This window comes from Schistocerca americana, chromosome 6 (genome assembly GCF_021461395.2).
Source record: "Schistocerca americana isolate TAMUIC-IGC-003095 chromosome 6, iqSchAmer2.1, whole genome shotgun sequence".
In the NCBI taxonomy this organism is placed as follows: Eukaryota; Metazoa; Arthropoda; class Insecta; order Orthoptera; family Acrididae; genus Schistocerca; species Schistocerca americana.
In genome coordinates this window covers 89,171,157-89,188,744 of record NC_060124.1, presented here as the reverse complement: position 1 = coordinate 89,188,744, position 17,588 = coordinate 89,171,157, and the positions used below count along the sequence as shown (strand labels likewise).

At 38.8% G+C, this 17,588-nt stretch overlaps 2 protein-coding genes across 2 annotated transcripts in view; one reads left to right on the top strand and one right to left on the bottom strand.

Moving 5' to 3' along the window:
* Positions 1 to 4,546, top strand: part of LOC124619842 (transmembrane protein 60) — a 43,160-nt gene extending 38,614 nt beyond the window's left edge. The window contains exon 3 of the mRNA XM_047146453.1: positions 3,710 to 4,546. The gene's annotated coding sequence lies outside the window, so the exon portion shown is untranslated. The remainder of the gene's footprint in view (positions 1 to 3,709) is intronic.
* LOC124619841 overlaps positions 1 to 17,588 on the bottom strand; it is a 127,369-nt gene that overhangs the window by 104,136 nt on the left and 5,645 nt on the right. The gene's annotated exons all lie outside the window — the stretch shown is intronic.

Genomic DNA, 17,588 nt, shown 5'->3' with positions numbered 1-17,588 from the left:
TTGAGTATCAGGCAGTTATGGGGCAAAAACAAAATTGACAATTGTTTCAAGTACTTGCCAGATCTGGAATTTCCCACCTGCGTCTCTTTTCTGATTCCTTAAATAAATCGTAATGTAAAAGGATATATTTTCAAGATGAGTGAAACAAAAATTTCCTCGCACACTATAAAGTACAAATGCATGATGTTTTATGTAACAATATTATGAAAAGTAAAGTTGCTACCCACCATATAGCGGAGATGCTGAGTCGCAGATAGGCACAACAAAAAGACTGTCACAAATAAAGCTTTCAACCAGTAAAGCCTTCAACTAAAATAGATCTCTCTCTCACACACACACACACACACACACACACACACACACACACACACGTGCACACACTCACTCACTCATGCAAACGCAACTCAACACAAACAACTGCAGTCTCAGGAAACCTTTTCCAAGTTGACATCTGGTGTACATACCAGACAGCCTGAACCATTTCACACAGCTGGTACATTTGATGATTAAAACACAATCAAATAATGGAAAATCCAGGATGGAATGATGACAATATTATGAAATGGATAGATTGCTGTTCACCATATAGTGGAGATGTTGAGTCACACACAGGCACAAGAAAAATTGTGTTAAACAAGTTGGCTTTCAGCCAAAAGGCCTTCTTCTGAATTAGACAGCATATGCACACACATTCACGCACAACTCGCAAACACATGGCCGCTGCTGAGGCCAGACTCTACTCAGTCTGGCCTCACCCAGAGACAGTGGCCATGTGTGCGTGTTGTGTTTGTGTGAATGTGTGTGTGTTTAAAGAACTGTAAAAATACACTGATTTGATCTCAAATGATATTGGGACATTCTCATTTGGTTGTAGGTGGCATTGAAATTGTGAATAAACAATACATAGGTACAGCAGTATCACTTGAAAGGAAGCAAAGCTCTCTGTGGGGATAGATATTCAGTTATATGTCCAGGTTACAGTGACATAAAAAATTATGGCAACTTCGAGTTTCATTTTCTGATGGAAGAATTATGTTTATATTAGTGGAAAATACATGTTCCAATTTGCTTTGTCTATTTGATAATTACAAGCGACTTTATAAATCTGTTTCCCTCAATAGAGCATAACAGTCATATTACATCTTAGACATTCCATTGTTTAATAGAGCATCACAATTTGACAACAGGAAATAGTTCCAATGGACAGTAATTTCAAGGTGATGCAGCTTTGTATATCAGAATGACATTTGCACTCTGCAGTGGGGTGTGCACTGATATGAAACTACTGCCAGATTAAAACTGTGTGCCGGACTGAGACTTGAACTCGGGACCTTAGTCCATTGTGGGAAAGTTCTCTACTGACTGAGCTACCCAAGCACTGTCCTCACAACTTTACTTCCATGAGTACCTCATCTCCTACCTTCCAAACTCCACAGAAGTTCTCCTGTGAAACTTGTAAGAGTAGCAGTCACAGAAGAAAGGATATTGTGGAGACCTGGCTCAGCCGCAGCCTGGGGGATGTTTCCAGAATGGCATTTTCACTCTGCAGCAAAGTTTACGCCGATATGAAACTTCCTGCCCAATTAAAACTGTGTGTCAGACTAAAACTTGAACTTGGGACCTTTGCCTTTCATGGGAAAGAAAGGTAGGAGATGAGGTACTGGCGGAAGTAAAGCTGTGAGAATGGATCATGAGTTGTGATTGGGTAGCTCGGTCCGTAGAGCACTGGCCTACAGAAGACAAAGGCCCTGAGTCAGAGTCTCGGTTCAGCACACAGTTTTAATCAGCCATAAAGTTTAAGTTTTGTGTATGTTCTTTAAAATACAAAATGTGTGATTGAGTGATTCTAATTTGTTTTGGGTAGCCCTCCATATCATGTATTTGGTATGTTTTTTGTATTATTATTGTTGTTGTTGTAAATAGTCTTCAAGTGTTTGCCACCATATCATGTTGTGCAAATTCCACAATATTTCCTCGGAGCAACTGTCCAACATCTTCAGGTGGTTCACCCTTGCTCGTGGCTAGGTACAACTGATGGTATCCACACATTGATACCCTGTTTCTAGAACATGCGCGCGCAAAGAATGTACAGGTGTGGAAGTCGCACATGTGCAATGATTTGCAGATAGATGGTGCCATACTCAAACACGCTCTGCCAAAAACCCCAGAGTGGCTCTCCTGCATGTGCGCTATACACTGTGTTTACTAACAGTGCAGCCAGATTTTACTCACTAAAAAACCTTACTAGACAAATGTTGTGATGGGTTTGTTATCAAAAAATCTTGATTTTTGCGTCATGATTTAATAGCAGCCAATGCAGAGTTCCAGGCTGTGCTCAGTTGAAATCCCGTGTCCTTGTTGATGAGATTATCGACTGTACAGATATGTATTGCTTCCTTAATGACGCAGTCCCAGAAAGATGATGCTGGGGATAAAACTTCCGTCTCTTCATAAATCATACGATGCCCTGTATTCAGGCAGTGTTCCACAATTGCAGACTTTTCCAGTTGACGATGGCGTGTATGACACCGATGTTCATCGCAGAATGTACTGTGCGGCATGTCTGGCCTATATATGCTGCCCCACACTGACAAGGTATCTTGTTCACACCACATTTCTTCAGTCCAAGATCATCCTTAACTGAACCCAACAGGTTTCTCAGTTTTGCAGATGGTTGAAAACCACACTTAATTCCATATCTTCCGAGGACTCTTCCGATTCTTGACGACATGGCACCAAAATACGGCAAAAAGGCCAAAGTGGTGGGTGTGTCGTATCTTCATTCTGCTCCATAGATTGAACTCGTCTGGCCCTGAATGCATGATGTATATCTCTCAGAATAACCGTTTTGTCGGAACACTGTCTTCAAATGTTATATTTCACTCGACAGGCTCTCAGGATCAGATACCACTTGTGCTCTATGAACTAACATATGTAATGCACTACCGCATTGTGCAGGATGATAGTAGCTTGTGGCCTGCAGATATAGATAGATCTATATGCAGTGGCTTGCTGTAGATGCTGTGTCCCAAGGTTCCATCTGCTTTCCTTCCATTATATGGCATTAAGTGTGGTTTTCACACATCTGCAAAACTGAGAAACCTATCTGTACAGCTGATAATCTCACCATCAGGGATGCAAGATTTCAACTGGACACAGCCTGGAACCCTGCATTGGCTGTTATTAAGTCACGACATGAAAATCAAGAATTTTCGATGACAGACCCATCATAACATTGGTAACATTATTAGTGAGTAATGTCTGGCTGCACTGTTAGTAAACACAGCACACATGCAGGACAGCCGCTCTGCGATTTTCGGCAGAGGACGTTCGAGTATGGCACCATTTTTCTGCAAATCATTTTGCGTATGTGATTTCCATACTTGCGCATTCTTTGCACATCTGTTCTAGAAATGGGGCATCGACATACAGATACTGTCACTCGTACCTAGCCACCATCAAGTTTGAACCACCTGAAGATGTCAGACAGTTGCTCCCAGGAAATATTGTGGAATTTGCACAACATAATCCGGCGGCAAACCCGTGAAGACTATTTACAACAAATATGCCAGGAAAGCTTGGAGAGTCACATTATAATTATTATTATTAAGATAATAATGTGACAGTATTTTATATAAAAAATTTTATTGGCTCAAAATAACTACAGTCTTATAATTGTTTGTTTCCATTTCTTTTTGTTTTTTCCCAGGTGTCATACAACTCTCATTACTGAACATCCATCTTGAGTATGTTGGAGGAACTTGTCACTTGACTGCTATTAGTGAAGACTAATGTGGAGCTCTGTTAGAAGTATGAACACTCAGTTGTGAACTAAATTATTTTTTTCTTTTATGATTACGTATAAGTGAGTACAGCTAAATTCAAATGGGTGGTTCTAAGTTGGATTTCAGAATGTTTGCAATTCCAGTTTATAATTTTTGTTGATAATATCTGTGACAATTTTTGAACATGACACATTGGTTACAATATACAAGTGTAAAAATAATTTTAGAATATTGTAGTTCTTGTACATATTTTCTTAACTGTTTATATTCTTGTAATTATTCATTCTAAGCTGATTTTAAGTATACTCCTAATGAGAGAATAATTTCTTTTGGGCATTATCTGATGCATCTAAATAGTATGAATTGTAATGTAATTATTGCAGCATTAAGCACTACAATATGACATCTAGAAGAACCAATGGTTATAAGTGCTTTGTTGAGACACATATTCCATTGTACATAATAGCTGTTTCAGTTTCATTCAGACTTGTTACCAGAAGCGGTTCTCAAGTCTACTACATTATGAAAACAAAAACAATTACAGATTTTACTATAAGTCTTTGAAGAATAATTATGTCTTGGCTGTGTGGATTAAAGTGTATGATTTCTTAGTTTTACAGTTTGAAATGTTATCAAATAGGGAAAATATGTACATAGTAGCATAAATAATTTACACAGGGCTCTCAATAATACAAAATTAATCTGCAAAATTGTTTACAGAATATCTGTAGATGAAGACAATTACACAAAACTGAAACATGTTTGTAATTATTCTGCTTCGTAAGAAAAGAGACACAGTAAATAATAATAAAAAAAAAAACAAAAAAAAACATAGTCCTATCAGTCTCAAGATAGGAACTAAAATCATTGTCAACCACAATGAACAGACTTTGAAACTTTTGCCAGAAAAATCTGGCTTTTAAAGTAGATATATCACAGTCAACTATTAGTTTGTCAGGAACACAGTAACAGAATGGAGCAATGACTGAATTACCACTCTGTTTTGGTTTCATAGATCTTGAGGATGCTTTAGATTCAGTTTCATCAAATCTAACAGACAGCTGTTGATAAACGAAGTATTGATTCAGTATTTGTTAATATACAGAAGAATAGAGCTGGTATCACTCTTAAGAATCACTGGCTGCATTTTATACTCTGTTTTGGCAGATATTTGCTATTTTGCTTTTTCAGTTTGTAGATGGAACCACCTAAACAAATTCCTCCCCATCATGGTTTCTTGTGATGCCCAGTACCAGGAGAAAATGTCAGTTTGCTTCTCTTTACTAACAAAATGTTTTTTAACTGAACCTTTATGTGTTTGATTGGTAGAATGAACCAAACTTGGCATTGTGCAATATTCTGTTTAACAATATGTGTTAACGGTTACTAGAAGATGTTTAGGAATAATCAGAATTCTTGCATGGAAGTAACAGGTAGGCAATGCTACACAAGCCAGAATATAAGATAGATAAAATTGGAGAAGGAATATATGATGAATAATTAGATATTTTCATGTTAGGGATATGGAAACTGAAATACCAGACCATAAAATCTTGAAATTAATATCTGTTTTGAGATTTGTTAATTCTGTGGCTATAACATTACATCTTATGATCAGTCTCTGACGCAGCCATTTCCTCCTAGGCCATCATGCCTCATATTATGACCCGGGCCACACTGTGCAGTCTGGTTACTCCTGCCATGCAGCAATGCTACTCTGTCACTTCTGGAGTTTGGGTGCACTACATATTTTGCTACTCAGTTAACACACATCACTAAACTGTATATTTTTGCTTGCAACAAGAACCAGACCAATGTTTTCCATTGACACTGTGCCTTGCATGAAACAAGCCGTGAGCAGTATTTGTTCAGGCTGGTTCGTGTATGTTGAAAAAACAAAATTGCAAACATCTGCTGAAAGCCCAGAGAAAATGTTCTTAGGAGAGACATGTAGTGTATCTCAGTACTAGACTACATGTCAGGCAAGGGAATTCAATATCACTACAGACATTTTCAGCAGTCTTAATGGATGTTTTCAGACTCTGAAATTGGGAAAAGAAGGAATGCATGTCAATGGAATACCTTCATTTTGTTGCTAATATAATGTTTTTTGCCTTAGGTGGAGACAAATTTCAGCACGAATGGAACAATGTAATAAGAAAAGGTTGAAAGTAGTACTGACAATCAACTGTAAAAATAATGTAACTTACATTGAGAAGGAAATAGTGCAAATTAATGTGTAGTCATGGAACCATTTGATGAGTTTTTATTGAGAACATTGAAGGCAATGACTGGAGGGACAGGAAAAGAGATCAAGAGGAGAATAAAAGTGACCTAGAGTGCCTGTGGTAAACTAAGTAGGGTTCCAAAATTAATCTTCTGATGTGTCTGAAAATAAAAGTTAACAATCAGCGTATATTACTTTTTTAACACATTTTTATTAAGTTGCTTGTCTGTCTGTCTGTCTACAAATTTTCAGTACAAATTTTGCATTCGATTTTAAACTAACTTCCCATTCAGCTAAGAACTTGAAACTTTAAACAGAGCTTAGAAATGAATGACAATGCAATATTAACTTGCTTTCTTGTTGTTATGTTTTGTAAGAGGAAGGGGGATTGAGGGTGAAAAAGGTTGTTAATATGTGACATCAAGGGCACCCTGCAGGAGTGGTGTTTTGTGTGGGTAGTATGGGAATGTTTACCAGGCGGTATGCAAGCGGATGGGTATGGCTGAGCAGAGAGTGAGGTGGGAAGAGGAGATAGACAGAGAGGTGGGGAGATGTGTGCAGTAAATATGACATACACATATATGGGCAATGCCACGGGTAAAAAGCTAGCACAGATATACAAATAATTATTTAAATAAAAAATATAATCTCTTCAAAATGTTTGAAATCCATTGAGAAATTTCACATGTACAAGACTGAAAAGAAGAAAATAACTATTTAAATAAATTTTAGATTTAATACATCTTTAAATTGGACTAAAAAGTATAAAACAACTTTTCCTAGTCCTATACAGTCAGTCCTGAAAATGTGCTTGTGATTTTTTAATAACAGTGACAAAACTTTTAAAGATTTATAGCAAAGGATGTGGGGCACTTTGCAATAGATAATAGGAGGTAATCTACTTGTACATCAATTACACATTGCATGCGCCACAAGTTTTTCATAATAAATCTGACAAGTATAGTCGTAGCTATTAAAAATTCGAAAGTACAAATTTTCAGTACTATCTATATAGGCCCCCCCATGAACCATGGACCTTGCCGTTGGTGGGGAGGCTTGTGTGCCTCAGCGATACAGATAGCCGTACCGTAGGTGCAACCACAACGGAGGGGTATCTGTTGAGAGGCCAGACAAACGTGTGGTTCCTGAAGAGGGGCAGCAGCCTTTTCAGTAGTTGCAAGAGCAACAGTCTGGATGATTGACTGATCTGGCCTTGTAACAATAACCAAAACGGCCTTGCTGTGCTGGTACTGTGAACGGCTGAAAGCAAGGGGAAACTACAGCTGTAATTTTTCCCGAGAGCGTGCAGCTTTACTGTATGATTACATGATGATGACGTCCTCTTGGGTAAAATATTCCGGAGGTAAAATAGTCCCCCATTCGGATCTCCGGGCGGGGACTACTCAAGAGGATGTCGTTATCAGGAGAAAGAAAACTGGCGTTCTACGGATCGGAGCGTGGAATGTCAGATCCCTTAATCGGGCAGGTAGGTTAGAAAATTTAAAAAGGGAAATGGATAGGTTGAAGTTAGATATAGTGGGAATTAGTGAAGTTCGGTGGCAGGAGGAACAAGACTTCTGGTCAGGTGACTACAGGGTTATAAACACAAAATCAAATAGGGGTAATGCAGGAGTAGGTTTAATAATGAATAGGAAAATAGGAATGCGGGTAAGCTATACAAACAGCATAGTGAACGCATTATTGTGGCCAAGATAGATACGAAGCCCACGCCTGCTACAGTAGTACAAGTTTATATGCCAACTAGCTCTGCAGATGACGAAGAAATTGAAGAAATGTATGATGAAATAAAAGAAATTATTCAGATTGTGAAGGGAGACGAAAATTTAATAGTCATGGGTGACTGGAATTCGAGTGTAGGAAAAGGGAGAGAAGGAAACATAGTAGGTGAATATGGATTGGGGGACAGAAATGAAAGAGGAAGCCGCCTGGTCGAATTTTGCACAGAGCACAACATAATCATAACTAACACTTGGTTTAAGAATCATGAAAGAAGGTTGTATACATGGAAGAACCCTGGAGATACTAAAAGGTATCAGATAGATCATATAATGGTAAGACAGAGATTTAGGAACCAGGTTTTAAATTGTAAGACATTTCCAGGGGCAGATGTGGACTCTGACCACAATCTATTGGTTATGACCTGTAGATTAAAACTGAAGAAACTGCAAAAAGGTGGGAAGTTAAGGATATGGGACCTGGATAAACTAAAAGAACCAGAGGTTGTACAGAGATTCAGGGAGAGCATAAGGGAGCAATTGACAGGAATGGGGGAAATAAATACAGTAGAAGAAGAATGGGTAGCTTTGAGGGATGAAGTAGTGAAGGCAGCAGAGGATCAAGTAGGTAAAAAGACGAGGGCTAGTAGAAATCCTTGGGTAACAGAAGAAATATTGAATTTAATTGATGAAAGGAGAAAATATAAAAATGCAGTAAGTGAAACAGGCAAAAAGGAATACAAACGTCTCAAAAATGAGATCGACAGGAAGTGCAAAATGGCTAAGCAGGGATGGCTAGAGGACAAATGTAAGGATGTAGAGGCCTATCTCACTAGGGGTAAGATAGATACCGCCTACAGGAAAATTAAAGAGACCTTTGGAGATAAGAGAACAACTTGTATGAATATCAAGAGCTCAGATGGAAACCCAGTTCTAAGCAAAGAGGGGAAAGCAGAAAGGTGGAAGGAGTATATAGAGGGTCTATACAAGGGCGATGTACTTGAGGACAATATTATGGGAATGGAAGAGGATGTAGATGAAGATGAAATGGGAGATATGATACTGCGTGAAGAGTTTGACAGAGCACTGAAAGACCTGAGTCGAAACAAGGCCCCCGGAGTAGACAATATTCCATTGGAACTACTGACGGCCGTAGGAGAGCCAGTCCTGACAAAACTCTACCATCTGGTGAGCAAGATGTATGAAACAGGCGAAATACCCTCAGACTTCAAGAAGAATATAATAATTCCAATCCCAAAGAAAGCAGGTGTTGACAGATGTGAAAATTACCGAACTATCAGCTTAATAAGTCACAGCTGCAAAATACTAACACGAATTCTTTACAGGCGAATGGAAAAACTAGTAGAAGCCAACCTCAGGGAAGATCAGTTTGGATTCCGTAGAAACACTGGAACACGTGAGGCAATACTGACCTTACGACTTATCTTAGAAGAAAGATTAAGGAAAGGCAAACCTACGTTTCTAGCATTTGTAGACTTAGAGAAAGCTTTTGACAATGTTGACTGGAATACTCTCTTTCAAATTCTAAAGGTGGCAGGGGTAAAATACAGGGAGCGAAAGGCTATTTACAATTTGTACAGAAACCAGATGGCAGTTATGGGAGTCGAGGGACATGAAAGGGAAGCAGTGGTTGGGAAGGGAGTAAGACAGGGTTGTAGCCTCTCCCCGATGTTGTTCAATCTGTATATTGAGCAAGCAGTAAAGGAAACAAAAGAAAAATTCGGAGTGGGTATTAAAATTCATGGAGAAGAAATAAAAACTTTGAGGTTCGCCGATGACATTGTAATTCTGTCAGAAACAGCAAAGGACTTGCAAGAGCAGTTGAATGGAATGGACAGTGTCTTGAAAGGAGGATATAAGATGAACATCAACAAAAGCAAAACAAGGATAATGGAATGTAGTCTAATTAAGTCGGGTGATGCTGAGGGAATTAGATTAGGAAATGAGGCACTTAAAGTAGTAAAGGAGTTTTGCTATTTGGGGAGCAAAATAACTGATGATGGTCGAAGTAGAGAGGATATAAAATGTAGGCTGGCAATGGCAAGGAAAGCGTTTCTGAAGAAGAGAAATTTGTTAACATCCAGTATTGATTTAAGTGTCAGGAAGTCATTTCTGAAAGTATTCGTATGGAGTGTAGCCATGTATGGAAGTGAAACATGGACGATAAATAGTTTGGACAAGAAGAGAATAGAAGCTTTCGAAATGTGGTGCTATAGAAGAATGCTGAAGATTAGATGGGTAGATCACATAACTAATGAGGAAGTATTGAATAGGATTGGGGAGAAGAGAAGTTTGTGGCACAACTTGACCAGAAGAAGGGATCGGTTGGTAGGACATGTTCTGAGGCATCAAGGGATCACCAATTTAGTATTGGAGGGCAGCGTGGAGGGTAAAAATCGTAGAGGGAGACCAAGAGATGAATACACTAAGCAGATTCAGAAGGATGTAGGTTGCAGTAGGTACTGGGAGATGAAAAAGCTTGCACAGGATAGAGTAGCATGGAGAGCTGCATCAAACCAGTCTCAGGACTGAAGACCACAACAACAACAACATCTATATAGGATTAGGAAACTGTATGGAGCTAGGAGAAATTATTTTATTCTGTTTAGTTCCACATGAAGGCCTTTATCCAGTAGTGGATGTTATACATTTTACAGATGTTTAGTAGCAAAATGCATCCATAGATGACACAGCAGTGTTGTTTACAGCACTGTAATTCATGTTAAAACTTATCTTTTCATTCTCAGTCTTCCTTATGTCGTTGTGTTGTTTCATGTTTGTAATAATGTCTTGGCGGAGTTTATCAGACACAGAAATCGCAGATTTGATTAATATAGCAGCACTCTGGATATTGTAGAGAGTGATTCTGATGATTCTGAATACAATGGTGTGTTTGAAGGTACATATTTCCTAATTTTAAGCGGAATATCACTGCTCGTAATTGTGCAGTACACACATTTCTGCTGAACATGTCTTCTGTAAGAGATATATGTAGTTGCATATAATGTGATGTTCCTTATAGAGAGCGAGATCGATGACAGCTTATCTTCAAATACAGACAAGAATGATGTTGAAGGTGTTACTTCAAATCCAGCGGCTGTGCCATATCCAAAAGATGTTAACTGGACTGAATTTGACACCTACCTACTCCTGCCGATCAACAGTACACCCAGGCAGATTCTAGTGAATATTGATGACTCAAGTTCTGTACTGGATTTCAGTAAAGTGTTCCTTACTGACAGTGACGTAAAAGACCTCAAGATACAGACAAATTTTTATGCATCACAGACAATCCAGAAGAAAAGAAGAGCAAATAACATGAAGCCTAATTCAGTTTTGAGTTCCTGGAAGCCAGTGACTACAAGTGAGATGAGGCATTTCTTGGGTATGCTTTTCCACATGTGTATTTCAAGAAAGCCAAAAATTGTGGACCACTGGAGCACTAATCCTGTTCTTTGTAACTTCTGTCCCCAAGTTACGAGTCATTTGTGTTTTACTCAGATACTGTCGTGCTTGCATCTTCATGACAATTCTAAACAGAAAATAACCAGGTGAGGAACTATTTCACCCACTTTATAAAGTTTTACCTTATTATAAGAATTTGAAGGAGCGATGTATCCAGGCATATCGTCCCTCAGAAAAACTGACAATTGATGAAGGAATATGCCCATTTTGAGGTCAAGTGAGCTACCGTGTTTAATGTAAAATAAGCCTCATAAGTATGGACTGAAGGGTTATGCTGAAGCCAGTAGTGGATATGTTGTAAACTATGAAGTTTATGCTGGTAAGCATATTGTTGACAATTCTTTGTCTGCTGTTATATTGCAATTGCTGTCTGATGGCAGCTTACTGAATAAAGGTCATACTGTGTATTTAGACTGATTTGATTCCAGTCCAGAGCTTTTTCGACTGGCTGACAAAGGTATTGGAGCTGTTGGTACTGTGAACAAACGTAGGAAAGGATTACCTATAGATTTAGTATCTAATAAGCTGAGAATGGGCGAAATGTCTTTTCGGCGTAAATATAATGTATTAGTAATGAAGTGGAAGGATAAGAGGGATGTGTATACATTGTCTACAAGGCATCAGGCCACATTTGGTACGCATACTAAGAAAAATGGGTCTGTAGCAATGAAACCACTTCAGGTACTGGATTACAATCTGAATAAAATTGGAGTGGATGTTGGAGACCAGCACCTGCAGTACAATCCATTCCAGCACAGAATTGTGAAATGGTGGTGAAAATTATATTTCCATCTGCTGCTGATGGGAGTATCAAATGCTTTTTGGCTATACAATGCAGTGTACAACAAGAAACTCACAATAACAGACTTCATAGCAGTGTTTGCAGCTCAGCTTGTTGAAGATGATACACATGAAGTCATACAAAGGAATGAAGGAACTGTAGGTCAGCTAACAAAAAGAAATTTTTTGCAGCACGTACCTTCAACTGCAAAGAAACATGCTGCCCCTGTGTGTCACGTGTGCAGTGCCAGGAGCAAGAAAGAGAATGGCAAAGCTTCTCACAAAGAGGCATGGTATGCATGTGAACAGTGTGGTGTTTCACTCTGCCTGGAACCTTGCTTCAAAATTTTCCACACTAAAAAACAATATGATTCTGTGTGAAATTTGTATGCACATATTGTAGACTGACAGAAAGATGTTATGTAGTGCCATAATATTAGTTAAAAGTAATAACAATTGCATTCTCTTATCCACATGACTTTTCTAAATTCTTAAAAACATCTATGTGATTTCTACCTTAAAGCTGTGCATTCCAAAGTAGTTTCGTTTGTACACAATTAAAGGAGAAAAGCGCAGCTCCAAAATGGTACCAAATTAGCCACAAACCAAAAAGTAGATTTAATGCAGTGATTTTTTAAATATTGGCAAAATTGCCTGATTTCTAGGGCGGGTACATAAAATAGGCCTGGTACAGAGAGTGTTAAATGGCTGATGATGACCAATTTTAAACTCTGTGTATGTTTCTTTGTAAATGTGCTACATCCACCAAATAAAATAATATACACGTACCACACCATGCAGCTGCTTCCAACATTGGAGAGAACACATTTTTATCAAAGTAGTCGATTTCATTAAGTTTACTTATAAACATTCAAGTACAAGTGAATTATTGCAGCTTAATAACAATTAACTGCAAAGATTACATATCACACATTCTTCATTGTATTAACAGAATCACTTTAATTGTTGCCACTTTCACAGTACACTACATATATCAGATATTCTAGGCAGCTTCCAGTGCTCCAACCCTCATAACTCTCTGCTCCATGGGCATTGGCGCTGTCTAAAGACAAAAACCAATAAAACTCAGTTTCACATAAACTATCTTATACAAAACCATGAAAGGGAAGCTGTGGTTGGGAAGGGAGTAAGACAGGGTTGTAGCCTCTCCCCGATGTTATTCAATCTCTATATTGAGCAAGCAGTAAAGGAAACAAAAGAAAAATTTGGAGTAGGTATTAAAATCCATGGAGAAGAAATAAAAACTTTGAGGTTCGCCGATGACATTGTAATTCTGTCAGAGACAGCAAAGGACTTGGAAGAGCAGTTGAACGGAATGGATGGTGTCTTGAAGGGAGGATATAAAATGAACATCAACAAAAGCAAAACGAGGATAATGGAATGTAGTCGAGTTAAGTCGGGTGATGCTGAGGGTATTAGATTAGGAAATGAGACACTTAAAGTAGTAAAGGAGTTTTGCTATTTGGGGAGCAAAATAACTGATGATGGACGAAGTAGAGAGGATATAAAATGTAGACTGGCAATGGCAAGGAAAGCGTTTCTGAAGAAGAGAAATTTGTTAACATCGAGTATAGATTTAAGTGTCAGGAAGTCATTTCTGAAAGTATTTGTATGGAGTGTAGCCATGTATGGAAGTGAAACATGGACGGTAAATAGTTTGGACAAGAAGAGAATAGAAGCTTTTGAAATGTGGTGCTACAGAAGAATGCTGAAGATTAGATGGGTAGATCACATAACTAATGAGGAAGTATTGAATAGGATTGGAGAGAAGAGAAGTTTGTGGCACAACTTGACCAGAAGAAGGGATCGGTTGGTAGGACATGTTCTGAGGCATCAAGGGATCACCAATTTAGTATTTGAGGGCAGCGTGGAGGGTAAAAATCATAGGGGGAGACCAAGAGATGAATACACTAAGCAGATTCAGAAGGATGTAGGTTGCAGTAGGTACTGGGAGATGAAGAAGCTTGCACAGGATAGAGTAGCATGGAGAGCTGCATCAAACCAGTCTCAGGACTGAAGACCACAACAACAACAACACAAAACCATGATACAAGACAGCCAAATAATATCCGTGTATACTTTTCTATCTTTTTTAGGGTTCAGTGTGGCATTGTATATTCTTGTACAGAGGCCTTTAACTACCTTATACAACAGAAAATATGAAATACCTGAAAATTAAAGCAAAAGAAACCCTGAAACAGATCTTATTGGTGCTCCTGCAAATTATCTGATAACCTAGATTTGAGGAATAAAAACATCTTATTAACAGTGATTAGAGAATTGATGGTCTTTTTAAGTTATCTTTGTACTCATAAATAGTCATTCATTTCTGTGTCCAGTCAGCATTTCCAGAAGGTAGCAACTCCGATGGCCTTGTTGTTTCCCTCAATCAGGTCCTGTGTTGTGCAGGGTTGTTCAAGTTGAGGGCAAATTAGCAGGTGGGCATTAGTAGACAGTTTCAATTTATTTGTCTCAGTCCATAAATAACATTTTATTCAAACATAAGAGATATCAAAAATGTGTAATATAACTTTGTCAATATTGGAGCACAGGTAATGAAATGTTAACAGCAGTAACATATACTTTGATTCATTCTACTTTTGTGAAGGTCATTCTTTGCGACGGGTTATGTGGAACACTTGGTATTAATGGTAAAAGAGCAGCTACTTGTTTTTGGAACATATTTCTTGTATGTATATTGATTATCATATGCGTATTCAAACACACTACTGAATTTTTGTACTCCTGTTAGCTTTCGAAAATATTTGACAATGGAGACATAAAATAAAAAATTCTTAGTCAGTCCCACCTCCCCCCCCCCCCCCTCTCTCTCTCTCTCTCTCTCTCTCTCTCTCTCTCTCTCTGCCACACACACACACACACACACACACACACACACACACACACACACCTAATTAGCACAAAAGACTAATATAGAATGGACTAGTAGAGAGTCCTCCATGTTTCATCTGTGGGCCATTGCTTTACACCACTGATTTCTCACTGTTAGCATTCACACAGCCATATTGGTATTTGGTAATGACACAAAATGTGACTCAACTCAACAGAGCAGGATATAAATTCATGAATGCTCCTGATGAAATAAGTTTGCAGATGATTCACAGCACCTAGATTAACCATAAAATTTTAAAAAAACGACAGTGGAAATTCCACAGAGGAATATCAACAATGTAGGAAAAGATGTGTGCCACTTACCTTTAAGGAAGACACGTTAAGTTGGAGACAGATACAAATAAAAGACACTTACACAAAGCTTTTGGCCACAGCCTTCATCAAAAAAGAGAAGCAGAGACACGATTCGTACACAAAAGCAAACGCACCTCATGCACACATGACTGCCAACCCCGGCAGCTCAGGCCCAAATCATCTGGCGTAAGGTGTGCTTGCTTACTTTTTGTGTGTGTGTGTGTGTGTGTGTGTGTGTGTGTGTGTGTGTTTTTGTCTTGTAATAGTGTCTGCCTGCAAGTTAACTTGTTTGCTTTATGGTTAGTAGGGGTAGCAATTAATTAATACCAGCATGTAAAATTTTTTGAAGTGTGAGTGGAAAATCGGTTAGATTATGAGCACAAAATTAGCAGCTGATGACACTTGTTAATTCTATTTCATCTTAAAGCTATTTTACATTATGTTAATAGGTAAGTGTTAATGGTGTGCTCTGAATATGTACCCTCTGTTGTCCTACTGAAGAGCCAAAGGAACTGGTACACCTGCCTAATATCGTGTAGGGCCCCTATGAGCACGCAGAAGTGCCGCAACACGGCATAGCATGGACTCGACTAATGTCTGAAGCAGTGCTGCAGGGGACTGACACCATGAATCCTGCAGGGCTGTCCGTAAATCCGTAAGAGCACAAGTGGGTGGAGATCTCTTCTGAACAGGACGTTGCAGTTCATCCCAGATATGCTCAATGATGTTCATGCCTGGGGAGTTTCTGGCCAGAGGAAGTGCTTAAACTCAGAAGAGTGTTGTGTAACCTTTACCCACAATACATAACCAAATATACAACAGTACTAGTCATTTATTTATTCTTCATAATTACATCCTATTGTCTAAAAAGCTAAAACAGACCACACAAATCACATTTCCTTGGATAGTCATAGGTTACGTATCATGTTATCGCAGTACAACGGTTATGGTTTGTGTTGCACATTATGTCATCTGTAATGTTCAAATGTGCATGACTGCACGAGTTTAGAAGTCAACAGTTGTGGCACTTAGTTGGGCAAACACAACCACCACGGCAAGGGCATACAACATCGGATGGGAGAAAACGGTTTTTAATTGCCTGAGGCCAAAAACCGTATTAAAAGCAAAATGAAATTGTTGTGAGACTGGCATAAGATGTGTTCAGTATGCTGGCCTCTGTTTTCTGCCTCAAGTTGAAATCGAGAAACAGCATGTTACACAACAGATCGGAGTGTCTTGGGTGTCACGTTCAGAATGAGTTGCGTAATACGTGCCTTCAATTAAGATACACTCGTAACTGGAGCACTGAACACATCAGCTTTCAGTGAACTCCATAGCCAGAAGTAAAACAGGTTAAGATCAACTGGCCTGAAGGGCCAGGGTGTAGACAAATGACAGCTGATAATTCTAGCCTTTCCGAAATGCCTCTGCAATGTGCGACGGAGAGCCATCTTGCATAAAAGTATCCTACCCAGACATCCGTGCTGTTGACGGTTTGGAATGATGATGGTGTGCGAAAGACGCTCATAGCTTTTGCCAGTGACTGTAGGTAACAGAATCCGCAGTACTCATCCCCTCGAAAAAATAACAGCTCTACAATAAGCGTTGCCGTCAACCCGCAAAACACAGTCAATTTTGCTTAATGAAGTGGTACCAGTTGATGTGCATGGATTTTACGTTGCCCATATTCTGCATATTGACATGTCCTTGGATGGGGTGACCAGACGTTCGGATAAATCCGGACATTTCCTTCTTTTGTTTGGGGTCTGTGCGGACATTCACATTGTCCTCCTTTCTCGCAAAGTTGACCTAGTAAAATTACATTTGCAACTATTTTCGTTCTATTGTTCTCTTCTTTAAACATATGGACCAGGTAGTTTTGTGAAAGTATGGCTGTTGACTGTCGTTCAGAAACTTTAAAACTTGCCGGATACTTTTTCAGTAAATCAGTGCACAATTAAAATGCAGAACGAAATTTTCGCTTGTTACAACACAGTGGACTGATGACAGGAATAGGCTGAACCTCGAATCTGTTAAAGGTATGCTGATAGTTCAGTATAATGTAAAAGAATTTTCCTGTGTAACTTTTTACATCCATCTGGTAAGTGAGCCTACTCTTCTACAGAAAATCGGATCTTCAGGGAAGTACCAGTAAAAGTTAAGGAATGTATGTTATGTCTATTAATTCATTCATTTATTAAATGCGAGCGTGTGATTACGTGTGCCGTCTTTTTTCTTCGTCTTCCTTTTTGAAGATGTTTGTCCTCTTTCTTGATATGTCTGCATCTGGTGACCTTATCCTTGGAGATGGAAATGAGCCTCGTCTGTCCACAGAATGTTCCATGG